We start from the raw sequence: 26496 nt of genomic DNA on the forward strand, positions 1-26496 counted from the left end.
GGGTTATGGTTTGGGTTATGGTTTGGGTTATGGTTTGGGTTATGGTTTGGGTTATGGTTTGGGTTATGGTTTGGGTTATGGTTTGGGTTATGGTTTGGGTTATGGTTTGGGTTATGGTTTGGGTTATGGTTTGGGTTATGGTTTGGGTTATGGTTTGGGTTATGGTTTGGGTTATGGTTTGGGTTATGGTTTGGGTTATGGTTTGGGTTATGGTTTGGGTTATGGTTTGGGTTATGGTTTGGGTTATGGTTTGGGTTATGGTTTGGGTTATGGTTTGGGTTATGGTTTGGGTTAGCGTTATTGTTAGGGGTTGGGGTTATGGTTTTGGTTAGGGTTATTGCTAGGGGTTATGTTTTGGGTTATGGTTATGGTTATGGGTTGGGTTAGGGTTATTGTTTGTGGTTGGGGTTATGGTTTGGGTTATGGTTTGGGTTATGGTTTGGGTTATGGTTTGGGTTATGGTTTGGGTTATGGTTTGGGTTAGGGTTATTGTTAGGGGTTGGGGTTATGGTTTGGGTTAGGGTTATTGCTAGGGGTTATGTTTTGGGTTATGGTTATGGTTATGGGTTCGGTTAGGGTTATTGTTTGTGGTTGGGGTTATGGTTTGGGTTAGGGTTATTGTTAGGGGTTATGGTTTGGGTTATGGTTACTGTTAGGGTTATGGTTATGGTTTGGGTTAGAGTTATTGTTAGGGGTTGGGGTTATGGTTTGGGTTTGGGTTATTGTTAGGGGTTATGGTGATAGTTTGGGTTATGGTGATGGTTTGGTTTATGGTTATGGTTGGGGTTAGGGTTATGGTTTAGGTTATGTTTATTGTTAGGGGTTGGGGTTAAGGTTTGGGTTAAGGTTATTGTTTGGCGTTGGGGTTATGGTTTGGGTTAGGGTTATTGTTAGGCGTTGGGGTAATAGTTTGTGTTAGGGTTATTGTTAGGGTTTAGGGGTTATGGTTTGGTTTACGGTTATGGTTAAGGTTAAGGTTATGGTTGGGGTTATGGTTTGTATAGCGTTATTTTTAGGTGTTAGGGGTTATGGTTTGGGTTATGGTTATTGTTGGGGTTATGGTTATGGATGGGATTATGGTTTGGGTTAGGGTTATTGTTGGGGGTTGGGTGTTATGGTTTGGGTTAGGGTTATTGTTGGGGGTTGGGTGTTATGGTTTGGGTTATGGTTATGGTTTGGGTTATGGTTATGGTTTGGGTTATGGTTATGGTTGGGGTTATGGTTTGGGTTAGGGTTATTGTTAGGGGTTATGGTTTGGGTTAGGGATATTGTTAGGGGTTAGGGGTTATGGTTTGGGTAAGGGTTGGGGTTATGGTTGGGGTTATGGTTGGGGTTATGGTAGGGGTTATGGTTGGGGTTATGGTTGGGGTTATGGTTGGGGTTATGGTTGGGGTTATGGTTGGGGTTATGGTTGGGGTTATTGTTGGGGTTATGGTTGGGGTTATGGTTGGGGTTATGGTTGGGGTTATGGCTATGGTTGGGGTTATGGTTTTGGTTGGGGTTATGGTTATGGTTGGGAATATGGTTATGGTTGGGGTTATGGTTTGGGTTAGGGTTATGGTTTGGGTTAGGGTTATGGTTTGGGTTATGGTTTGGGTTCGGGTTATGGTTTGGGTTAGGGTTAGGGTTATGGTTTGGGTTATGGTTGGGGTTATGGTTTAGGTTAGGGTTATTGTTAGGGGTTGGGGTTATGGTTTGGGTTAGGGTTATTGTTAGGGGTTATGGTTTGGGTTATGGTTATGGTTGGGGTTATGGTTATGGTTTGGGTTAGGTTTTGGGTTAGGTTTTGGGTTATGTTTTGGGTTAGGTTTTGGGTTAGGTTTTGGGTTAGGGTTCTTGTTAGGGGTTGGGGTTATGGTTTGGGTTAGGGTTATTGTTAGGGGTTAGGGGTTATGGTTTGGGTTATGGTAATGGTTGGGGTTATGGTTTAGGTTAGGGTTATTGTTAGGGGTTGGGGTTTATGGTTTGGGTTAGGGTTATTATTAGGGGTTATGGTTTGGGTTGTTATGGTTTGGGTTAGGGATATTGTTAGGGGTTAGGGGTTATGGTTTGGGTTATGGTTATTGTTGGGGTTATGGTTATGGATGGGATAATGGTTTGGGTTAGGGTTATTGTTAGGGGTTATGGTGATGGTTTGGGTTATGGTGATGGTTTGGTTTATGGTTATGGTTGGGGTTATGGTTAGGGTTATGGTTAGGCTTATGGTTTAGGTTAGGTTTATTGTTAGGGGTTGGGGTTATGGTTTGGGTTAGGGTTATTGTTAGGCGTTGGGGTTATGGTTTGGGTTAGGGTTATGGTTTGGGTTAGGGTTATTGTTAGGCGTTGGGGTAATAGTTTGTGTTAGGGTTATTGTTAGGGTTTAGGGGTTATGGTTTGGTTTACGGTTATGGTTAAGGTTATGGTTGGGGTTATGGTTTGAGTTAGCGTTATTTTTAGGGGTTAGGGGTTATGGTTTGGGTTATGGTTATTGTTGGGGTTATGGTTATGGATGGGATAATGGTTTGGGTTAGGGTTATTGTTAGGGGTTGGGGTAATAGTTTGTGTTAGGGTTATTGTTAGGGTTTAGGGGTTATGGTTTTGTTTACGGTTATGGTTAAGGTTATGGTTGGGGTTATGGTTTGGGTTAGCGTTATTTTTAGGGGTTAGGGGTTATGGTTTGGGTTATGGTTATTGTTGGGGTTACTGTTATGGATGGGATTAGGGTTTGGGTTAGGGTTATTGTTAGGGGTTGGGGTAATAGTTTGTGTTAGGGTTATTGTTAGGGTTTAGGCGTTATGGTTTGGTTTACGGTTATGATTAAGGTTATGGTTGGGGTTATGGTTGGGGTTATGGTTTGGGTTAGCGTTATTTTTAGGATTTAGGGGTTGTGGTTTGGGTTATAGTTATTGTTGGGGTTATGGTTATGGATGGGATTATGGTTTGGGTTAGGGTTATTGTTGGGGGTTGGGTGTTATGGTTTGGGTTATGGTTAGGGTTATGGTTATTGTTGGGGTTATGGTTGGGGTTATGGTTGGGGTTATGGTTGGGGTTATGGTTGGGGTTATGGTTGCGGTTATGGCTATGGTTGGGAATATGGTTTTGGTTGGGGTTATGGTTATGGTTGGGAATCTGGTTATGGTTGGGGTTATGGTTGGGGTTTATGGCTATGGTTGGGAATATGGTTTTGGTTGGGGTTATGGTTATGGTTGGGAATCTGGTTATGGTTGGGGTTATGGTTTGGGTTAGGGTTATGGTTTGGGTTAGGGTTATGGTTTGGGTGAGGGTTATGGTTTGGGTTAGGGTTATGGTTTAGGTTAGGTTTATTGTTCGGGGTTGGGGTTATGGTTTGGGTTAAGGTTGGGGTTATGGTTAGGGTTATGGTTTAGGTTAGGTTTATTGTTAGGGGTTGGGGTTATGGTTTGGGTTAAGGTTATTGTTTGGCGTTGGGGTAATAGTTTGTGTTAGGGTTATTGTTAGGGTTTAGGGGTTATGGTTTGGTTTATGGTTATTGTTAAGGTTATGGTTGGGGTTATGGTTTGGTTTTTGGTTATTGTTAAGGTTATGGTTGGGGTTATGGTTTGGGTTAGTGTTATTTTTAGGGGTTAGGGGTTATGGTTTGGGTTATGGTTATTGTTGGGGTTATGGTTGGGGTTATGGTTATGGTTGGGGTTATGGTTGGGGTTATGGTTGGGCTTATGGTTGGGGTTATGGTTGCGGTTATGGCTATGGTTGGGAATATGGATTTGGTTGGGGTTATGGTTATGGTTGGGAATCTGGTTATGGTTGGGGTTATGGTTAGGGTTATGGTTATGGTTGGGGTTATGGTTGGGGTTATGGTTGGGGTTATGGCTATGGTTGGGAATATGGTTTTGGTTGGGGTTATGGTTATGGTTGGGAATCTGGTTATGGTTGGGGTTATGGTTTGGGTTAGGGTTATGGTTTGGGTTAGGGTTAGGGTTATGGTTTGGGTTAGGGTTATGGTTTGGGTTATGGTTTGGGTTCGGGTTATGGTTTGGGTTAGGGTTATTGTTAGGGGTTTGGGGTTATGGTTTGGGTAATGGTTATGGTTGGGGTTATGGCTATGGATGGGATTATGGTTTGGGTTAGGGTTTTTGTTAGGGGTTTTGGTTAGGGTTATTGTTAGAAGTTAGGGGTTATGGTTTGGGTTATGGTTGGGGTTATGGTTTAGGTTAGGGTTATTGTTAGGGGTTGGGGTTATGGTTTGGGTTAGGGTTATTTTAAGGGATTAGGGGTTATGGTTTGGGTTTTGTTTATGGTTGGGGTTATGGTTTGGGTTAGGGTTATTGTTAGGGGTTGGGGTTATGGTTTGGGTTATGGTCGGGGTTATGGTCGGGGTTATGGTTGGGGTTATGGTTTGGGTTAGGGTTATTGTTAGGGGTTGGGGTTATGGTTTGGGTTATGGTCGGGGTTATGGTTGGGGTTATGGTTGGGGTTATGGTTGGGGTTATGGTTGGAGTTATGGTTGGGGTTATGGTTAGGGTTATGGTTAGGGTTGGGGTTATGGTTGGGGTTATGGCTATGGTTGGGAATATGGTTTTGGTTGGGGTTATGTTTATGGTCGGGAATCTGGTTGTGGTTGGGGTTATGGTTTAGGTTAGGGTTATTGTTAGGGGTTGGGGTTGTGGTTTGGGTTAGGAATATTGTAAGGGATAAGAGGTTATGGTTTAGGTTATGGTTTGGGTTATGGTTTGGGTTATGGTTTGGGTTATGGTTTGGGTTATGGTTTGGGTTATGGTTTGGGTTATGGTTTGGGTTAGCGTTATTGTTAGGGGTTGGGGTTATGGTTTTGGTTAGGGTTATTGCTAGGGGTTATGTTTTGGGTTATGGTTATGGGTTGGGTTAGGGTTATTGTTTGTGGTTGGGGTTATGGTTTGGGTTAGGGTTATTGTTAGGGGTTATGGTTTGGGTTATGGTTATGGTTTGGGTTAGGGTTATTGTTAGGGGTTGGGGTTATGGTTTGGGTTACGGTTTGGGTTATGGTTTGGGTTATGGTTTGGGTTATGGTTTGGGTTATGGTTTGGGTTATGGTTTGGGTTATGGTTTGGGTTATGGTTTGGGTTATGGTTTGGGTTATGGTTTGGGTTATGGTTTGGGTTATGGTTATTGTTAGGGGTTGGGGTTATGGTTTGGGTTAGGGTTATTGCTAGGGGTTATGGTTACTGTTAGGGTTATGGTTATGGTTTGGGTTAGAGTTATTGTTAGGGGTTGGGGTTATGGTTTGGGTTAGGGTTATTGTTAGGGGTTATGGTGATGGTTTGGGTTATGGTGATGGTTTGGTTTATGGTTATGGTTGGGGTTAGGGTTATTGTTTAGGTTAGGTTTATTGTTAGGGGTTGGGGTTATGGTTTGGGTTAAGGTTATTGTTTGGCGTTGGGGTTATGGTTTGGGTTAGGGTTATTGTTAGGCGTTGGGGTAATAGTTTGTGTTAGGGTTATTGTTAGGGTTTAGGGGTTATGGTTTGGTTTACGGTTATGGTTAAGGTTATGGTTGGGGTTATGGTTTGGGTTAGCGTTATTTTTAGGTGTTAGGGGTTATGGTTTGGGTTATGGTTATTGTTGGGGTTATGGTTATGGATGGAATTATGGTTTGGGTTAGGGTTATTGTTGGGGGTTTGGTGTTATGGTTTGGGTTATGGTTATGGTTTGGGTTATGGTTATGGTTATGGTTTTGGTTATGGTTATGGTTGGGGTTATGGATTGGGTTAGGGTTATTGTTAGGGGTTATGGTTTGGGTTAGGGATATTGTTAGGGGTTAGGGGTTATGGTTTGGGTAAGGGTTGGGGTTATGGTTGGGGTTATGGTTGGGGTTATGGTTGGGGTAAGGGGTTGGGGTTATGGTTTGGGTTAGGGTTATTTTTAGGGGTTGGGGTTATGGTTTGGGTTAGGGTCATTGCTAGGGGTTATGTTTTGGGTTATGGTTATGGTTATGGGTTGGGTTAGGGTTATTGTTTGTGGTTGGGGTTATGGTTTGGGTTAGGGTTATTGTTAGGGGTTATGGTTTGGGTTATGGTTACTGTTAGGGTTATGGTTATGGTTTGGGTTAGAGTTATTGTTAGGGGTTGGGGTTATGGTTTGGGTTAGGGTTAGGGTTATTGTTAGGGGTTATTGTGATGGTTTGGGTTATGGTGATGGTTTGGTTTATTGTTATGGTTGGGGTTATGGTTGGGGTAATAGTTTGTGTTAGGGTTATTGTTAGGGTTTAGGGGTTATGATTTGGTTTACTGTTATGGTTAAGGTTATGGTTGGGGTTATGGTTTGGGTTAGCGTTATTTTTAGGAGTTAGGGGTTATGGTTTGGGTTATGGTTATTGTTGGGGTTACTGTTATGGATGGGATTATGGTTTGGGTTAGGGTTATTGTTAGGGTTTAGGGGTTATGGTTTGGTTTACAGTTATGGTTAAGGTTATGGTTGGGGTTATGGTTTGGTTTACAGTTATTGTTAAGGTTATGGTTGGGGTTATGGTTTGGGTTAGGGTTATTGTTAGGGGTTGGGGTTATGGTTTGGGTTAGGGTTATTGTTAGGGGTTATGGTTTGGGTTATGGTTATGGTTGGGGTTATGGTTAGGTTTTGGGTTAGGGTTATTGTTAGGGGTTGGGGTTACGGTTTGGGTTAGGGTTATTGTTAGGGGTTAGGGGTTATGGTTTGGGTTATGGTTGGGGTTATGGTTGGGGTTATGGTTGGGGTTATGATTGGAGTTATGGTTGGGGTTATGGTTAGGGTTATGGTTAGGGTTGGGGTTATGGTTGGGGTTATGGCTATGGTTCGGAATATGGTTTTGGTTCGGGTTATGTTTATGGTTGGGAATCTGGTTATGGTTGGGGTTATGGTTTGGGTTTGGGTTATGGTTATGGTTTAGGTTAGGGTTATTGTTAGGGGTTGGGGTTATGGTTTGGGTTATGGTTTGGGTTATGGTTTGGGTTATGGTTTGGGTTATGGTTTGGGTTATGGTTTGGGTTATGGTTTGGGTTATGGTTTGGGTTATGGTTTGGGTTATGGTTTGGGTTATGGTTTGGGTTATGGTTTGGGTTATGGTTTGGGTTAGCGTTATTGTTAGGGGTTGGGGTTATGGTTTTGGTTAGGGTTATTGCTAGGGGTTATGTTTTGGGTTATGATTATGGTTATGGGTTGGGTTAGGGTTATTGTTTGTGGTTGGGGTTATGGTTTGGGTTAGGGTTATTGTTAGGGGTTATGGTTTGGGTTATGGTTATGGTTTGGGTTAGGGTTATTGTTAGGGGTTGGGGTTATGGTTTGGGTTATGGTTTGGGTTATGGTTTGGGTTATGGTTTGGGTTATGGTTTGGGTTATGGTTTGGGTTATGGTTTGGGTTATGGTTTGGGTTATGGTTTGGGTTATGGTTTGGGTTATGGTTTGGGTTAGGGTTATTGTTAGGGGTTGGGGTTATGGTTTGGGTTAGGGTTATTGCTAGGGGTTATGGTTTGGGTTAGGGTTATTGTTAGGGGTTATGGTTTGGGTTAGGGATATTGTTAGGGGTTAGGGGTTATGGTTTGGGTAAGGGTTGGGGTTATGGTTGGGGTTATGGTTGGGGTTATGGTTGGGGTTATGGTTGGGGTTATGGTTGGGGTTATGGTTATGGTTGGGGTTATGGTTGGGGTTATGGTTGGGGTTATGGTTGGGGTTATGGTTGGGGTTATGGCTATGGTTGGGGTTATGGTTTTGGTTGGGGTTATGGTTATGGTTGGGAATATGGTTATGGTTGGGGTTATGGTTTGGGTTAGGATTATGGTTTGGGTTAGGGTTATGGTTTGGGTTATGGTTTGGGTTATGGTTTGGGTTATGGTTTGGGTTATGGTTTGGGTTATGGTTTGGGTTATGGTTTGGGTTCGGGTTATGGTTTGGGTTAGGGTTATGGTTTGGGTTATGGTTATGGTTGGGGTTATGGTTTAGGTTAGGGTTATTGTTAGGGGTTGGGGTTATGGCTTGGGTTAGGGTTATTGTTAGGGGTTATGGTTTGGGTTATGGTTATGGTTGGGGTTATTATTATGGTTTGGGTTAGGTTTTGGGTTAGGTTTTGGGTTAGGTTTTGGGTTAGGGTTCTTGTTAGGGGTTGGGGTTATGGTTTGGGTTAGGGTTATTGTTAGGGGTTAGGGGTTATGGTTTGGGTTATGGTAATGGTTGGGGTTATGGTTAAGGTTAGGGTTATATTTAGGGGTTGGGGTTTATGGTTTGGGTTAGGGTTATTATTAGGGGTTATGGTTTGGGTTGTTATGGTTTGGGTTAGGGATATTGTTAGGGGTTAGGGGTTATGGTTTGGGTTATGGTTATTGTTGGGGTTATGGTTATGGATGGGATAATGGTTTGGGTTAGGGTTATTGTTAGGGGTTATGGTGATGGTTTGGGTTATGGTGATGGTTTGGTTTATGGTTATGGTTGGGGTTATGGTTAGGGTTATGGTTAGGGTTATGGTTTAGGTTAGGTTTATTGTTAGGGGTTGGGGTTATGGTTTGGGTTAGGGTTATTGTTAGGCGTTGGGGTTATGGTTTGGGTTAGGGTTATGGTTTGGGTTAGGGTTATTGTTAGGCGTTGGGGTAATAGTTTGTGTTAGGGTTATTGTTAGGGATTAGGGGTTATGGTTTGGTTTACGGTTATGGTTAAGGTTATGGTTGGGGTTATGGTTTGAGTTAGCGTTATTTTTAGGGGTTAGGGGTTATGGTTTGGCTTATGGTTATTGTTGGGGTTATGGTTATGGATGGGATAATGGTTTGGGTTAGGGTTATTGTTAGGGGTTGGGGTAATAGTTTGTGTTAGGGTTATTGTTAGGGTTTAGGGGTTATGGTTTTGTTTACGGTTATGGTTAAGGTTATGGTTGGGGTTATGGTTTGGGTTAGCGTTATTTTTAGGGGTTAGGGGTTATGGTTTGGGTTATGGTTATTGTTGGGGTTACTGTTATGGATGGGATTAGGGTTTGGGTTAGGGTTATTGTTAGGGGTTGGGGTAATAGTTTGTGTTAGGGTTATTGTTAGGGTTTAGGCGTTATGGTTTGGTTTACGGTTATGATTAAGGTTATGGTTGGGGTTATGGTTTGGGTTAGCGTTATTTTTAGGATTTAGGGGTTGTGGTTTGGGTTATAGTTATTGTTGGGGTTATGGTTATGGATGGGATTATGGTTTGGGTTAGGGTTATTGTTGGGGGTTGGGTGTTATGGTTTGGGTTAGGGTTATTGTTGGGGGTTGGGTGTTATGGTTTGGGTTATGGTTAGGGTTATGGTTATGGTTGGGGTTATGGTTGGGGTTATGGTTGGGGTTATGGTTGGGGTTATGGTTGGGGTTATGGTTGCGGTTATGGCTATGTTTGGGAATATGGTTTTGGTTGGGGTTATGGTTATGGTTGGGAATCTGGTTATGGTTGGGGTTATGGTTGGGGTTTATGGCTATGGTTGGGAATATGGTTTTGGTTGGGGTTATGGTTATGGTTGGGAATCTGGTTATGGTTGGGGTTATGGTTTGGGTTAGGGTTATGGTTTGGGTTAGGGTTATGGTTTGGGTTAGGGTTATGGTTTGGGTTCGGGTTATGGTTTAGGTTAGGTTTATTGTTCGGGGTTCGGGTTATGGTTTGGGTTAAGGTTGGGGTTATGGTTAGGGTTATGGTTTAGGTTAGGTTTATTTATAGGGGTTGGGGTTATGGTTTGGGTTAAGGTTATTGTTTGGCGTTGGGGTAATAGTTTGTGTTAGGGTTATTGTTAGGGTTTAGGGGTTATGGTTTGGTTTATGGTTATTGTTAAGGTTATGGTTGGGGTTATGGTTTGGTTTTTGGTTATTGTTAAGGTTATGGTTGGGGTTATGGTTTGGGTTAGTGTTATTTTTAGGGGTTAGGGGTTATGGTTTGGGTTATGGTTATTGTTGGGGTTATGGTTGGGGTTATGGTTATGGTTGGGGTTATGGTTGGGGTTATGGTTGGGCTTATGGTTGGGGTTATGGTTCGGGTTATGGCTATGGTTGGGAATATGGTTTTGGTTGGGGTTATGGTTATGGTTGGGAATCTGGTTATGGTTGGGGTTATGGTTTGGGTTAGGGTTATGGTTTGGGTTAGGGTTAGGGTTAGGGTTATGGTTTGGGTTTGGGTTAGGGTTAGGGTTATGGTTTGGGTTAGGGTTTTGGTTTGGGTTATGGTTTGGGTTCGGGTTATGGTTTGGGTTAGGGTTATTGTTAGGGGTTTGGGGTTATGGTTTGGGTAATGGTTATGGTTGGGGTTATGGCTATGGATGGGATTATGGTTTGGGTTAGGGTTTTTGTTAGGGGTTTTGGTTAGGGTTATTGTTAGAAGTTAGGGGTTATGGTTTGGGTTATGGTTGGGGTTATGGTTTAGGTTAGGGTTATTGTTAGGGGTTGGGGTTATGGTTTGGGTTAGGGTTATTTTAAGGGATTAGGGGTTATGGTTTGGGTTTTGTTTATGGTTGGGGTTATGGTTTGGGTTAGGGTTATTGTTAGGGGTTGGGGTTATGGTTTGGGTTATGGTCGGGGTTATGGTTGGGGTTATGGTTGGAGTTATGGTTGGGGTTATGGTTAGGGTTATGGTTAGGGTTGGGGTTATGGTTGGGGTTATGGCTATGGTTGGGAATATGGTTTTGGTTGGGGTTATGTTTATGGTCGGGAATCTGGTTGTGGTTGGGGTTATGGTTTAGGTTAGGGTTATTGTTAGGGGTTGGGGTTGTGGTTTGGGTTAGGAATATTGTAAGGGATAAGAGGTTATGGTTTAGGTTATGGTTTGGGTTATGGTTTGGGTTATGGTTTGGGTTATGGTTTGGGTTATGGTTTGGGTTATGGTTTGGGTTATGGTTTGGGTTAGCGTTATTGTTAGGGGTTGGGGTTATGGTTTTGGTTAGGGTTATTGCTAGGGGTTATGTTTTGGGTTATGGTTATGGGTTGGGTTAGGGTTATTGTTTGTGGTTGGGGTTATGGTTTGGGTTAGGGTTATTGTTAGGGGTTATGGTTTGGGTTATGGTTATGGTTTGGGTTAGGGTTATTGTTAGGGGTTGGGGTTATGGTTTGGGTTATGGTTTGGGTTATGGTTTGGGTTATGGTTTGGGTTATGGTTTGGGTTATGGTTTGGGTTATGGTTTGGGTTATGGTTTGGGTTATGGTTTGGGTTATGGTTTGGGTTATGGTTTGGGTTATGGTTTGGGTTATGGTTATTGTTAGGGGTTGGGGTTATGGTTTGGGTTAGGGTTATTGCTAGGGGTTATGGTTACTGTTAGGGTTATGGTTATGGTTTGGGTTAGAGTTATTGTTAGGGGTTGGGGTTATGGTTTGGGTTAGGGTTATTGTTAGGGGTTATGGTGATGGTTTGGGTTATGGTGATGGTTTGGTTTATGGTTATGGTTGGGGTTAGGGTTATGGTTTAGGTTAGGTTTATTGTTAGGGGTTGGGGTTATGGTTTGGGTTAAGGTTATTGTTTGGCGTTGGGGTTATGGTTTGGGTTAGGGTTATTGTTAGGCGTTGGGGTAATAGTTTGTGTTAGGGTTATTGTTAGGGTTTAGGGGTTATGGTTTGGTTTACGGTTATGGTTAAGGTTATGGTTGGGGTTATGGTTTGGGTTAGCGTTATTTTTAGGTGTTAGGGGTTATGGTTTGGGTTATGGTTATTGTTGGGGTTATGGTTATGGATGGAATTATGGTTTGGGTTAGGGTTATTGTTGGGGGTTTGGTGTTATGGTTTGGGTTATGGTTATGGTTTGGGTTATGGTTATGGTTATGGTTTGGGTTATGGTTATGGTTGGGGTTATGGTTTGGGTTAGGGTTATTGTTAGGGGTTATGGTTTGGGTTAGGGATATTGTTAGGGGTTAGGGGTTATGGTTTGGGTAAGGGTTGGGGTTATGGTTGGGGTTATGGTTGGGGTAAGGGGTTGGGGTTATGGTTTGGGTTAGGGTTATTTTTAGGGGTTGGGGTTATGGTTTGGGTTAGGGTCATTGCTAGGGGTTATGTTTTGGGTTATGGTTATGGTTATGGGTTGGGTTAGGGTTATTGTTTGTGGTTGGGGTTATGGTTTGGGTTAGGGTTATTGTTAGGGGTTATGGTTTGGGTTAAGGTTACTGTTAGGGTTATGGTTATGGTTTGGGTTAGAGTTATTGTTAGGGGTTGGGGTTATGGTTTGGGTTAGGGTTAGGGTTATTGTTAGGGGTTATTGTGATGGTTTGGGTTATGGTGATGGTTTGGTTTATTGTTATGGTTGGGGTTATGGTTGGGGTAATAGTTTGTGTTAGGGTTATTGTTAGGGTTTAGGCGTTATGGTTTGGTTTACGGTTATGATTAAGGTTATGGTTGGGGTTATGGTTGGGGTTATGGTTTGGGTTAGCGTTATTTTTAGGATTTAGGGGTTGTGGTTTGGGTTATAGTTATTGTTGGGGTTATGGTTATGGATGGGATTATGGTTTGGGTTAGGGTTATTGTTGGGGGTTGGGTGTTATGGTTTGGGTTATGGTTAGGGTTATGGTTATTGTTGGGGTTATGGTTGGGGTTATGGTTGGGGTTATGGTTGGGGTTATGGTTGGGGTTATGGTTGCGGTTATGGCTATGGTTGGGAATATGGTTTTGGTTGGGGTTATGGTTATGGTTGGGAATCTGGTTATGGTTGGGGTTATGGTTGGGGTTTATGGCTATGGTTGGGAATATGGTTTTGGTTGGGGTTATGGTTATGGTTGGGAATCTGGTTATGGTTGGGGTTATGGTTTGGGTTAGGGTTATGGTTTGGGTTAGGGTTATGGTTTGGGTGAGGGTTATGGTTTGGGTTAGGGTTATGGTTTAGGTTAGGTTTATTGTTCGGGGTTGGGGTTATGGTTTGGGTTAAGGTTGGGGTTATGGTTAGGGTTATGGTTTAGGTTAGGTTTATTGTTAGGGGTTGGGGTTATGGTTTGGGTTAAGGTTATTGTTTGGCGTTGGGGTAATAGTTTGTGTTAGGGTTATTGTTAGGGTTTAGGGGTTATGGTTTGGTTTATGGTTATTGTTAAGGTTATGGTTGGGGTTATGGTTTGGTTTTTGGTTATTGTTAAGGTTATGGTTGGGGTTATGGTTTGGGTTAGTGTTATTTTTAGGGGTTAGGGGTTATGGTTTGGGTTATGGTTATTGTTGGGGTTATGGTTGGGGTTATGGTTATGGTTGGGGTTATGGTTGGGGTTATGGTTGGGCTTATGGTTGGGGTTATGGTTGCGGTTATGGCTATGGTTGGGAATATGGATTTGGTTGGGGTTATGGTTATGGTTGGGAATCTGGTTATGGTTGGGGTTATGGTTAGGGTTATGGTTATGGTTGGGGTTATGGTTGGGGTTATGGTTGGGGTTATGGCTATGGTTGGGAATATGGTTTTGGTTGGGGTTATGGTTATGGTTGGGAATCTGGTTATGGTTGGGGTTATGGTTTGGGTTAGGGTTATGGTTTGGGTTAGGGTTAGGGTTATGGTTTGGGTTAGGGTTATGGTTTGGGTTATGGTTTGGGTTCGGGTTATGGTTTGGGTTAGGGTTATTGTTAGGGGTTTGGGGTTATGGTTTGGGTTAGGGTTATTGTTAGGGGTTTGGGGTTATGGTTTGGGTAATGGTTATGGTTGGGGTTATGGCTATGGATGGGATTATGGTTTGGGTTAGGGTTAGAAGTTAGGGGTTATGGTTTGGGTTATGGTTGGGGTTATGGTTTAGGTTAGGGTTATTGTTAGGGGTTGGGGTTATGGTTTGGGTTAGGGTTATTTTAAGGGATTAGGGGTTATGGTTTGGGTTTTGTTTATGGTTGGGGTTATGGTTTGGGTTAGGGTTATTGTTAGGGGTTGGGGTTATGGTTTGGGTTATGGTCGGGGTTATGGTCGGGGTTATGGTTGGGGTTATGGTTTGGGTTAGGGTTATTGTTAGGGGTTGGGGTTATGGTTTGGGTTATGGTCGGGGTTATGGTTGGGGTTATGGTTGGGGTTATGGTTGGGGTTATGGTTGGAGTTATGGTTGGGGTTATGGTTAGGGTTATGGTTAGGGTTGGGGTTATGGTTGGGGTTATGGCTATGGTTGGGAATATGGTTTTGGTTGGGGTTATGTTTATGGTCGGGAATCTGGTTGTGGTTGGGGTTATGGTTTAGGTTAGGGTTATTGTTAGGGGTTGGGGTTGTGGTTTGGGTTAGGAATATTGTAAGGGATAAGAGGTTATGGTTTAGGTTATGGTTTGGGTTATGGTTTGGGTTATGGTTTGGGTTATGGTTTGGGTTATGGTTTGGGTTATGGTTTGGGTTAGCGTTATTGTTAGGGGTTGGGGTTATGGTTTTGGTTAGGGTTATTGCTAGGGGTTATGTTTTGGGTTATGGTTATGGGTTGGGTTAGGGTTATTGTTTGTGGTTGGGGTTATGGTTTGGGTTAGGGTTATTGTTAGGGGTTATGGTTTGGGTTATGGTTATGGTTTGGGTTAGGGTTATTGTTAGGGGTTGGGGTTATGGTTTGGGTTACGGTTTGGGTTATGGTTTGGGTTATGGTTTGGGTTATGGTTTGGGTTATGGTTTGGGTTATGGTTTGGGTTATGGTTTGGGTTATGGTTTGGGTTATGGTTTGGGTTATGGTTTGGGTTATGGTTTGGGTTATGGTTATTGTTAGGGGTTGGGGTTATGGTTTGGGTTAGGGTTATTGCTAGGGGTTATGGTTACTGTTAGGGTTATGGTTATGGTTTGGGTTAGAGTTATTGTTAGGGGTTGGGGTTATGGTTTGGGTTAGGGTTATTGTTAGGGGTTATGGTGATGGTTTGGGTTATGGTGATGGTTTGGTTTATGGTTATGGTTGGGGTTAGGGTTATTGTTTAGGTTAGGTTTATTGTTAGGGGTTGGGGTTATGGTTTGGGTTAAGGTTATTGTTTGGCGTTGGGGTTATGGTTTGGGTTAGGGTTATTGTTAGGCGTTGGGGTAATAGTTTGTGTTAGGGTTATTGTTAGGGTTTAGGGGTTATGGTTTGGTTTACGGTTATGGTTAAGGTTATGGTTGGGGTTATGGTTTGGGTTAGCGTTATTTTTAGGTGTTAGGGGTTATGGTTTGGGTTATGGTTATTGTTGGGGTTATGGTTATGGATGGAATTATGGTTTGGGTTAGGGTTATTGTTGGGGGTTTGGTGTTATGGTTTGGGTTATGGTTATGGTTTGGGTTATGGTTATGGTTATGGTTTTGGTTATGGTTATGGTTGGGGTTATGGATTGGGTTAGGGTTATTGTTAGGGGTTATGGTTTGGGTTAGGGATATTGTTAGGGGTTAGGGGTTATGGTTTGGGTAAGGGTTGGGGTTATGGTTGGGGTTATGGTTGGGGTTATGGTTGGGGTAAGGGGTTGGGGTTATGGTTTGGGTTAGGGTTATTTTTAGGGGTTGGGGTTATGGTTTGGGTTAGGGTCATTGCTAGGGGTTATGTTTTGGGTTATGGTTATGGTTATGGGTTGGGTTAGGGTTATTGTTTGTGGTTGGGGTTATGGTTTGGGTTAGGGTTATTGTTAGGGGTTATGGTTTGGGTTATGGTTACTGTTAGGGTTATGGTTATGGTTTGGGTTAGAGTTATTGTTAGGGGTTGGGGTTATGGTTTGGGTTAGGGTTAGGGTTATTGTTAGGGGTTATTGTGATGGTTTGGGTTATGGTGATGGTTTGGTTTATTGTTATGGTTGGGGTTATGGTTGGGGTAATAGTTTGTGTTAGGGTTATTGTTAGGGTTTAGGGGTTATGATTTGGTTTACTGTTATGGTTAAGGTTATGGTTGGGGTTATGGTTTGGGTTAGCGTTATTTTTAGGAGTTAGGGGTTATGGTTTGGGTTATGGTTATTGTTGGGGTTACTGTTATGGATGGGATTATGGTTTGGGTTAGGGTTATTGTTAGGGTTTAGGGGTTATGGTTTGGTTTACAGTTATGGTTAAGGTTATGGTTGGGGTTATGGTTTGGTTTACAGTTATTGTTAAGGTTATGGTTGGGGTTATGGTTTGGGTTAGGGTTATTGTTAGGGGTTGGGGTTATGGTTTGGGTTAGGGTTATTGTTAGGGGTTATGGTTTGGGTTATGGTTATGGTTGGGGTTATGGTTAGGTTTTGGGTTAGGGTTATTGTTAGGGGTTGGGGTTACGGTTTGGGTTAGGGTTATTGTTAGGGGTTAGGGGTTATGGTTTGGGTTATGGTTGGGGTTATGGTTGGGGTTATGGTTGGGGTTATGATTGGAGTTATGGTTGGGGTTATGGTTAGGGTTATGGTTAGGGTTGGGGTTATGGTTGGGGTTATGGCTATGGTTCGGAATATGGTTTTGGTTCGGGTTATGTTTATGGTTGGGAATCTGGTTATGGTTGGGGTTATGGTTTGGGTTTGGGTTATGGTTATGGTTTAGGTTAGGGTTATTGTTAGGGGTTGGGGTTATGGTTTGGGTTATGGTTTGGGTTATGGTTTGGGTTATGGTTTGGGTTATGGTTTGGGTTATGGTTTGGGTTATGGTTTGGGTTATGGTTTGGGTTATGGTTTGGGTTATGGTTTGGGTTATGGTTTGGGTTATGGTTTGGGTTATGGTTTGGGTTATGGTTTGGGTTATGGTTTGGGTTAGCGTTATTGTTAGGGGTTGGGGTTATGGTTTTGGTTAGGGTTATTGCTAGGGGTTATGTTTTGGGTTATGATTATGGTTATGGGTTGGGTTAGGGTTATTGTTTGTGGTTGGGGTTATGGTTTGGGTTAGGGTTATTGTTAGGGGTTATGGTTTGGGTTATGGTTATGGTTTGGGTTAGGGTTATTGTTAGGGGTTGGGGTTATGGTTTGGGTTATGGTTTGGGTTATGGTTTGGGTTATGGTTTGGGTTATGGTTTGGGTTATGGTTTGGGTTATGGTTTGGGTTATGGTTTGGGTTATGGTTTGGGTTATGGTTTGGGTTATGGTTTGGGTTAGGGTTATTGTTAGGGGTTGGGGTTATGGTTTGGGTTAGGGTTATTGCTAGGGGTTATGGTTTGGGTTAGGGTTATTGTTAGGGGTTATGGTTTGGGTTAGGGATATTGTTAGGGGTTAGGGGTTATGGTTTGGGTAAGGGTTGGGGTTATGGTTGGGGTTATGGTTGGGGTTATGGTTGGGGTTATGGTTGGGGTTATGGTTGGGGTTATGGTTATGGTTGGGGTTATGGTTGGGGTTATGGTTGGGGTTATGGTTGGGGTTATGGTTGGGGTTATGGCTATGGTTGGGGTTATGGTTTTGGTTGGGGTTATGGTTATGGTTGGGAATATGGTTATGGTTGGGGTTATGGTTTGGGTTAGGATTATGGTTTGGGTTAGGGTTATGGTTTGGGTTATGGTTTGGGTTATGGTTTGGGTTATGGTTTGGGTTATGGTTTGGGTTATGGTTTGGGTTATGGTTTGGGTTCGGGTTATGGTTTGGGTTAGGGTTATGGTTTGGGTTATGGTTATGGTTGGGGTTATGGTTTAGGTTAGGGTTATTGTTAGGGGTTGGGGTTATGGCTTGGGTTAGGGTTATTGTTAGGGGTTATGGTTTGGGTTATGGTTATGGTTGGGGTTATGGTTATGGTTTGGGTTAGGTTTTGGGTTAGGTTTTGGGTTAGGTTTTGGGTTAGGGTTCTTGTTAGGGGTTGGGGTTATGGTTTGGGTTAGGGTTATTGTTAGGGGTTAGGGGTTATGGTTTGGGTTATGGTAATGGTTGGGGTTATGGTTAAGGTTAGGGTTATATTTAGGGGTTGGGGTTTATGGTTTGGGTTAGGGTTATTATTAGGGGTTATGGTTTGGGTTGTTATGGTTTGGGTTAGGGATATTGTTAGGGGTTAGGGGTTATGGTTTGGGTTATGGTTATTGTTGGGGTTATGGTTATGGATGGGATAATGGTTTGGGTTAGGGTTATTGTTAGGGGTTATGGTGATGGTTTGGGTTATGGTGATGGTTTGGTTTATGGTTATGGTTGGGGTTATGGTTAGGGTTATGGTTAGGGTTATGGTTTAGGTTAGGTTTATTGTTAGGGGTTGGGGTTATGGTTTGGGTTAGGGTTATTGTTAGGCGTTGGGGTTATGGTTTGGGTTAGGGTTATGGTTTGGGTTAGGGTTATTGTTAGGCGTTGGGGTAATAGTTTGTGTTAGGGTTATTGTTAGGGATTAGGGGTTATGGTTTGGTTTACGGTTATGGTTAAGGTTATGGTTGGGGTTATGGTTTGAGTTAGCGTTATTTTTAGGGGTTAGGGGTTATGGTTTGGCTTATGGTTATTGTTGGGGTTATGGTTATGGATGGGATAATGGTTTGGGTTAGGGTTATTGTTAGGGGTTGGGGTAATAGTTTGTGTTAGGGTTATTGTTAGGGTTTAGGGGTTATGGTTTTGTTTACGGTTATGGTTAAGGTTATGGTTGGGGTTATGGTTTGGGTTAGCGTTATTTTTAGGGGTTAGGGGTTATGGTTTGGGTTATGGTTATTGTTGGGGTTACTGTTATGGATGGGATTAGGGTTTGGGTTAGGGTTATTGTTAGGGGTTGGGGTAATAGTTTGTGTTAGGGTTATTGTTAGGGTTTAGGCGTTATGGTTTGGTTTACGGTTATGATTAAGGTTATGGTTGGGGTTATGGTTTGGGTTAGCGTTATTTTTAGGATTTAGGGGTTGTGGTTTGGGTTATAGTTATTGTTGGGGTTATGGTTATGGATGGGATTATGGTTTGGGTTAGGGTTATTGTTGGGGGTTGGGTGTTATGGTTTGGGTTAGGGTTATTGTTGGGGGTTGGGTGTTATGGTTTGGGTTATGGTTAGGGTTATGGTTATGGTTGGGGTTATGGTTGGGGTTATGGTTGGGGTTATGGTTGGGGTTATGGTTGGGGTTATGGTTGCGGTTATGGCTATGTTTGGGAATATGGTTTTGGTTGGGGTTATGGTTATGGTTGGGAATCTGGTTATGGTTGGGGTTATGGTTGGGGTTTATGGCTATGGTTGGGAATATGGTTTTGGTTGGGGTTATGGTTATGGTTGGGAATCTGGTTATGGTTGGGGTTATGGTTTGGGTTAGGGTTATGGTTTGGGTTAGGGTTATGGTTTGGGTTAGGGTTATGGTTTGGGTTCGGGTTATGGTTTAGGTTAGGTTTATTGTTCGGGGTTCGGGTTATGGTTTGGGTTAAGGTTGGGGTTATGGTTAGGGTTATGGTTTAGGTTAGGTTTATTTATAGGGGTTGGGGTTATGGTTTGGGTTAAGGTTATTGTTTGGCGTTGGGGTAATAGTTTGTGTTAGGGTTATTGTTAGGGTTTAGGGGTTATGGTTTGGTTTATGGTTATTGTTAAGGTTATGGTTGGGGTTATGGTTTGGTTTTTGGTTATTGTTAAGGTTATGGTTGGGGTTATGGTTTGGGTTAGTGTTATTTTTAGGGGTTAGGGGTTATGGTTTGGGTTATGGTTATTGTTGGGGTTATGGTTGGGGTTATGGTTATGGTTGGGGTTATGGTTGGGGTTATGGTTGGGCTTATGGTTGGGGTTATGGTTCGGGTTATGGCTATGGTTGGGAATATGGTTTTGGTTGGGGTTATGGTTATGGTTGGGAATCTGGTTATGGTTGGGGTTATGGTTTGGGTTAGGGTTATGGTTTGGGTTAGGGTTAGGGTTAGGGTTATGGTTTGGGTTTGGGTTAGGGTTAGGGTTATGGTTTGGGTTAGGGTTTTGGTTTGGGTTATGGTTTGGGTTCGGGTTATGGTTTGGGTTAGGGTTATTGTTAGGGGTTTGGGGTTATGGTTTGGGTAATGGTTATGGTTGGGGTTATGGCTATGGATGGGATTATGGTTTGGGTTAGGGTTTTTGTTAGGGGTTTTGGTTAGGGTTATTGTTAGAAGTTAGGGGTTATGGTTTGGGTTATGGTTGGGGTTATGGTTTAGGTTAGGGTTATTGTTAGGGGTTGGGGTTATGGTTTGGGTTAGGGTTATTTTAAGGGATTAGGGGTTATGGTTTGGGTTTTGTTTATGGTTGGGGTTATGGTTTGGGTTAGGGTTATTGTTAGGGGTTGGGGTTATGGTTTGGGTTATGGTCGGGGTTATGGTTGGGGTTATGGTTGGAGTTATGGTTGGGGTTATGGTTAGGGTTATGGTTAGGGTTGGGGTTATGGTTGGGGTTATGGCTATGGTTGGGAATATGGTTTTGGTTGGGGTTATGTTTATGGTCGGGAATCTGGTTGTGGTTGGGGTTATGGTTTAGGTTAGGGTTATTGTTAGGGGTTGGGGTTGTGGTTTGGGTTAGGAATATTGTAAGGGATAAGAGGTTATGGTTTAGGTTATGGTTTGGGTTATGGTTTGGGTTATGGTTTGGGTTATGGTTTGGGTTATGGTTTGGGTTATGGTTTGGGTTATGGTTTGGGTTAGCGTTATTGTTAGGGGTTGGGGTTATGGTTTTGGTTAGGGTTATTGCTAGGGGTTATGTTTTGGGTTATGGTTATGGGTTGGGTTAGGGTTATTGTTTGTGGTTGGGGTTATGGTTTGGGTTAGGGTTATTGTTAGGGGTTATGGTTTGGGTTATGGTTATGGTTTGGGTTAGGGTTATTGTTTATTGTTAGGGGTTGGGGTTATGGTTTGGGTTATGGTTTGGGTTATGGTTTGGGTTATGGTTTGGGTTATGGTTTGGGTTATGGTTTGGGTTATGGTTTGGGTTATGGTTTGGGTTATGGTTTGGGTTATGGTTTGGGTTATGGTTATTGTTAGGGGTTGGGGTTATGGTTTGGGTTAGGGTTATTGCTAGGGGTTATGGTTACTGTTAGGGTTATGGTTATGGTTTGGGTTAGAGTTATTGTTAGGGGTTGGGGTTATGGTTTGGGTTAGGGTTATTGTTAGGGGTTATGGTGATGGTTTGGGTTATGGTGATGGTTTGGTTTATGGTTATGGTTGGGGTTAGGGTTATGGTTTAGGTTAGGTTTATTGTTAGGGGTTGGGGTTATGGTTTGGGTTAAGGTTATTGTTTGGCGTTGGGGTTATGGTTTGGGTTAGGGTTATTGTTAGGCGTTGGGGTAATAGTTTGTGTTAGGGTTATTGTTAGGGTTTAGGGGTTATGGTTTGGTTTACGGTTATGGTTAAGGTTATGGTTGGGGTTATGGTTTGGGTTAGCGTTATTTTTAGGTGTTAGGGGTTATGGTTTGGGTTATGGTTATTGTTGGGGTTATGGTTATGGATGGAATTATGGTTTGGGTTAGGGTTATTGTTGGGGGTTTGGTGTTATGGTTTGGGTTATGGTTATGGTTTGGGTTATGGTTATGGTTATGGTTTGGGTTATGGTTATGGTTGGGGTTATGGTTTGGGTTAGGGTTATTGTTAGGGGTTATGGTTTGGGTTAGGGATATTGTTAGGGGTTAGGGGTTATGGTTTGGGTAAGGGTTGGGGTTATGGTTGGGGTTATGGTTGGGGTAAGGGGTTGGGGTTATGGTTTGGGTTAGGGTTATTTTTAGGGGTTGGGGTTATGGTTTGGGTTAGGGTCATTGCTAGGGGTTATGTTTTGGGTTATGGTTATGGTTATGGGTTGGGTTAGGGTTATTGTTTGTGGTTGGGGTTATGGTTTGGGTTAGGGTTATTGTTAGGGGTTATGGTTTGGGTTAAGGTTACTGTTAGGGTTATGGTTATGGTTTGGGTTAGAGTTATTGTTAGGGGTTGGGGTTATGGTTTGGGTTAGGGTTAGGGTTATTGTTAGGGGTTATTGTGATGGTTTGGGTTATGGTGATGGTTTGGTTTATTGTTATGGTTGGGGTTATGGTTGGGGTAATAGTTTGTGTTAGGGTTATTGTTAGGGTTTAGGGGTTATGATTTGGTTTACGGTTATGGTTAAGGTTATGGTTGGGGTTATGGTTTGGGTTAGCGTTATTTTTAGGAGTTAGTGGTTATGGTATGGGTTATGGTTATTGTTGGGGTTACTGTTATGGATGGGATTATGGTTTGGGTTAGGGTTATTGTTAGGGTTTAGGGGTTATGGTTTGGTTTACAGTTATGGTTAAGGTTATGGTTGGGGTTATGGTTTGGTTTACAGTTATGGTTAAGGTTATGGTTGGGGTTATAGTTTGGGTTAGGGTTATTGTTAGGGGTTGGGGTTATGGTTTGGGTTAGGGTTATTGTTAGGGGTTATGGTTTGGGTTATGGTTATGGTTGGGGTTATGGTTAGGTTTTGGGTTAGGGTTATTGTTAGGGGTTGGGGTTATGGTTTGGGTTAGGGTTATTGTTAGGGGTTAGGGGTTATGGTTTGGGTTATGGTTGGGGTTATGGTTGGGGTTATGGTTTGGGTTATGATTGGAGTTATGGTTGGGGTTATGGTTAGGGTTATGGTTAGGGTTGGGGTTATGGTTGGGGTTATGGCTATGGTTCGGAATATGGTTTTGGTTCGGGTTATGTTTATGGTTGGGAATCTGGTTATGGTTGGGGTTATGGTTTGGGTTTGGGTTATGGTTATGGTTTAGGTTAGGGTTATTGTTAGGGGTTTGGGTTATGGTTTGGGTTATGGTTTGGGTTATGGTTTGGGTTATGGTTTGGGTTATGGTTTGGGTTATGGTTTGGGTTATGGTTTGGGTTATGGTTTGGGTTATGGTTTGGGTTATGGTTTGGGTTATGGTTTGGGTTATGGTTTGGGTTATGGTTTGGGTTATGGTTTGGGTTAGCGTTATTGTTAGGGGTTGGGTTTATGGTTTTGGTTAGGGTTATTGCTAGGGGTTATGTTTTGGGTTATGGTTATGGTTATGGGTTGGGTTAGGGTTATTGTTTGTGGTTGGGGTTATGGTTTGGGTTAGGGTTATTGTTAGGGGTTATGGTTTGGGTTATGGTTATGGTTTGGGTTAGGGTTATTGTTAGGGGTTGGGGTTATGGTTTGGGTTATGGTTTGGGTTATGGTTTGGGTTATGGTTTGGGTTATGGTTTGGGTTATGGTTTGGGTTATGGTTTGGGTTATGGTTTGGGTTATGGTTTGGGTTATGGTTTGGGTTATGGTTTGGGTTATGGTTTGGGTTATGGTTGGGGTTATGGCTATGGTTGGGAATATGGTTTTGGTTGGGGTTATGTTTATGGTCGGGAATCTGGTTGTGGTTGGGGTTATGGTTTAGGTTAGGGTTATTGTTAGGGGTTGGGGTTGTGGTTTGGGTTAGGAATATTGTAAGGGATAAGAGGTTATGGTTTAGGTTATGGTTTGGGTTATGGTTTGGGTTATGGTTTGGGTTATGGTTTGGGTTATGGTTTGGGTTATGGTTTGGGTTATGGTTTGGGTTAGCGTTATTGTTAGGGGTTGGGGTTATGGTTTTGGTTAGGGTTATTGCTAGGGGTTATGTTTTGGGTTATGGTTATGGGTTGGGTTAGGGTTATTGTTTGTGGTTGGGGTTATGGTTTGGGTTAGGGTTATTGTTAGGGGTTATGGTTTGGGTTATGGTTATGGTTTGGGTTAGGGTTATTGTTAGGGGTTGGGGTTATGGTTTGGGTTATGGTTTGGGTTATGGTTTGGGTTATGGTTTGGGTTATGGTTTGGGTTATGGTTTGGGTTATGGTTTGGGTTATGGTTTGGGTTATGGTTTGGGTTATGGTTTGGGTTATGGTTTGGGTTATGGTTATTGTTAGGGGTTGGGGTTATGGTTTGGGTTAGGGTTATTGCTAGGGGTTATGGTTACTGTTAGGGTTATGGTTATGGTTTGGGTTAGAGTTATTGTTAGGGGTTGGGGTTATGGTTTGGGTTAGGGTTATTGTTAGGGGTTATGGTGATGGTTTGGGTTATGGTGATGGTTTGGTTTATGGTTATGGTTGGGGTTAGGGTTATGGTTTAGGTTAGGTTTATTGTTAGGGGTTGGGGTTATGGTTTGGGTTAAGGTTATTGTTTGGCGTTGGGGTTATGGTTTGGGTTAGGGTTATTGTTAGGCGTTGGGGTAATAGTTTGTGTTAGGGTTATTGTTAGGGTTTAGGGGTTATGGTTTGGTTTACGGTTATGGTTAAGGTTATGGTTGGGGTTATGGTTTGGGTTAGCGTTATTTTTAGGTGTTAGGGGTTATGGTTTGGGTTATGGTTATTGTTGGGGTTATGGTTATGGATGGAATTATGGTTTGGGTTAGGGTTATTGTTGGGGGTTTGGTGTTATGGTTTGGGTTATGGTTATGGTTTGGGTTATGGTTATGGTTATGGTTTGGGTTATGGTTATGGTTGGGGTTATGGTTTGGGTTAGGGTTATTGTTAGGGGTTATGGTTTGGGTTAGGGATATTGTTAGGGGTTAGGGGTTATGGTTTGGGTAAGGGTTGGGGTTATGGTTGGGGTTATGGTTGGGGTAAGGGGTTGGGGTTATGGTTTGGGTTAGGGTTATTTTTAGGGGTTGGGGTTATGGTTTGGGTTAGGGTCATTGCTAGGGGTTATGTTTTGGGTTATGGTTATGGTTATGGGTTGGGTTAGGGTTATTGTTTGTGGTTGGGGTTATGGTTTGGGTTAGGGTTATTGTTAGGGGTTATGGTTTGGGTTAAGGTTACTGTTAGGGTTATGGTTATGGTTTGGGTTAGAGTTATTGTTAGGGGTTGGGGTTATGGTTTGGGTTAGGGTTAGGGTTATTGTTAGGGGTTATTGTGATGGTTTGGGTTATGGTGATGGTTTGGTTTATTGTTATGGTTGGGGTTATGGTTGGGGTAATAGTTTGTGTTAGGGTTATTGTTAGGGTTTAGGGGTTATGATTTGGTTTACGGTTATGGTTAAGGTTATGGTTGGGGTTATGGTTTGGGTTAGCGTTATTTTTAGGAGTTAGTGGTTATGGTATGGGTTATGGTTATTGTTGGGGTTACTGTTATGGATGGGATTATGGTTTGGGTTAGGGTTATTGTTAGGGTTTAGGGGTTATGGTTTGGTTTACAGTTATGGTTAAGGTTATGGTTGGGGTTATGGTTTGGTTTACAGTTATGGTTAAGGTTATGGTTGGGGTTATGGTTTGGGTTAGGGTTATTGTTAGGGGTTGGGGTTATGGTTTGGGTTAGGGTTATTGTTAGGGGTTATGGTTTGGGTTATGGTTATGGTTGGGGTTATGGTTAGGTTTTGGGTTAGGGTTATTGTTAGGGGTTGGGGTTATGGTTTGGGTTAGGGTTATTGTTAGGGGTTAGGGGTTATGGTTTGGGTTATGGTTGGGGTTATGGTTGGGGTTATGGTTTGGGTTATGATTGGAGTTATGGTTGGGGTTATGGTTAGGGTTATGGTTAGGGTTGGGGTTATGGTTGGGGTTATGGCTATGGTTCGGAATATGGTTTTGGTTCGGGTTATGTTTATGGTTGGGAATCTGGTTATGGTTGGGGTTATGGTTTGGGTTTGGGTTATGGTTATGGTTTAGGTTAGGGTTATTGTTAGGGGTTTGGGTTATGGTTTGGGTTATGGTTTGGGTTATGGTTTGGGTTATGGTTTGGGTTATGGTTTGGGTTATGGTTTGGGTTATGGTTTGGGTTATGGTTTGGGTTATGGTTTGGGTTATGGTTTGGGTTATGGTTTGGGTTATGGTTTGGGTTATGGTTTGGGTTATGGTTTGGGTTAGCGTTATTGTTAGGGGTTGGGTTTATGGTTTTGGTTAGGGTTATTGCTAGGGGTTATGTTTTGGGTTATGGTTATGGTTATGGGTTGGGTTAGGGTTATTGTTTGTGGTTGGGGTTATGGTTTGGGTTAGGGTTATTGTTAGGGGTTATGGTTTGGGTTATGGTTATGGTTTGGGTTAGGGTTATTGTTAGGGGTTGGGGTTATGGTTTGGGTTATGGTTTGGGTTATGGTTTGGGTTATGGTTTGGGTTATGGTTTGGGTTATGGTTTGGGTTATGGTTTGGGTTATGGTTTGGGTTATGGTTTGGGTTATGGTTTGGGTTATGGTTTGGGTTATGGTTTGGGTTATGGTTTGGGTTATGGTTTGGGTTATGGTTTGGGTTATGGTTTGGGTTATGGTTTGGGTTATGGTTTGGGTTATGGTTTGGGTTATGGTTTGGGTTATGGTTTGGGTTATGGTTTGGGTTATGGTTTGGGTTATGGTTTGGGTTATGGTTTGGGTTATGGTTTGGGTTATGGTTTGGGTTATGGTTTGGGTTATGGTTTGGGTTAGGGTTATTGTTAGGGGTTGGGGTTATGGTTTGGGTTAGGGTTATTGCTAGGGGTTATGTTTTGGGTTATGGTTATGGTTATGGGTTCGGTTAGGGTTATTGTTTGTGGTTGGGGTTATGGTTTGGGTTAGGGTTATTGTTAGGGGTTATGGTTTGGGTTATGGTTACTGTTATGGTTATGGTTATGGTTTGGGTTAGAGTTATTGTTAGGGGTTGGGGTTATGGTTTGGGTTAGGGTTATTGTTAGGGGTTATGGTGATAGTTTGGGTTATGGTGATGGTTTGGTTTATGGTTAGGTTGGGGTTAGGGTTATGGTTTAGGTTAGGTTTATTGTTAGGGGTTGGGATTAAGGTTTGGGTTAAGGTTATTGTTTGGCGTTGGGGTTATGGTTTGGGTTAGGGTTATTGTTAGGCGTTGGGGTAATAGTTTGTGTTAGGGTTATTGTTAGGGTTTAGGGGTTATGGTTTGGTTTACGGTTATGGTTAAGGTTATGGTTGGGGTTATGGTTTGGGTTAGCGT

The sequence above is a fragment of the Stigmatopora nigra genome, chromosome 16 (assembly GCF_051989575.1).
Source record: "Stigmatopora nigra isolate UIUO_SnigA chromosome 16, RoL_Snig_1.1, whole genome shotgun sequence".
NCBI lineage: Eukaryota > Metazoa > Chordata > Actinopteri > Syngnathiformes > Syngnathidae > Stigmatopora > Stigmatopora nigra.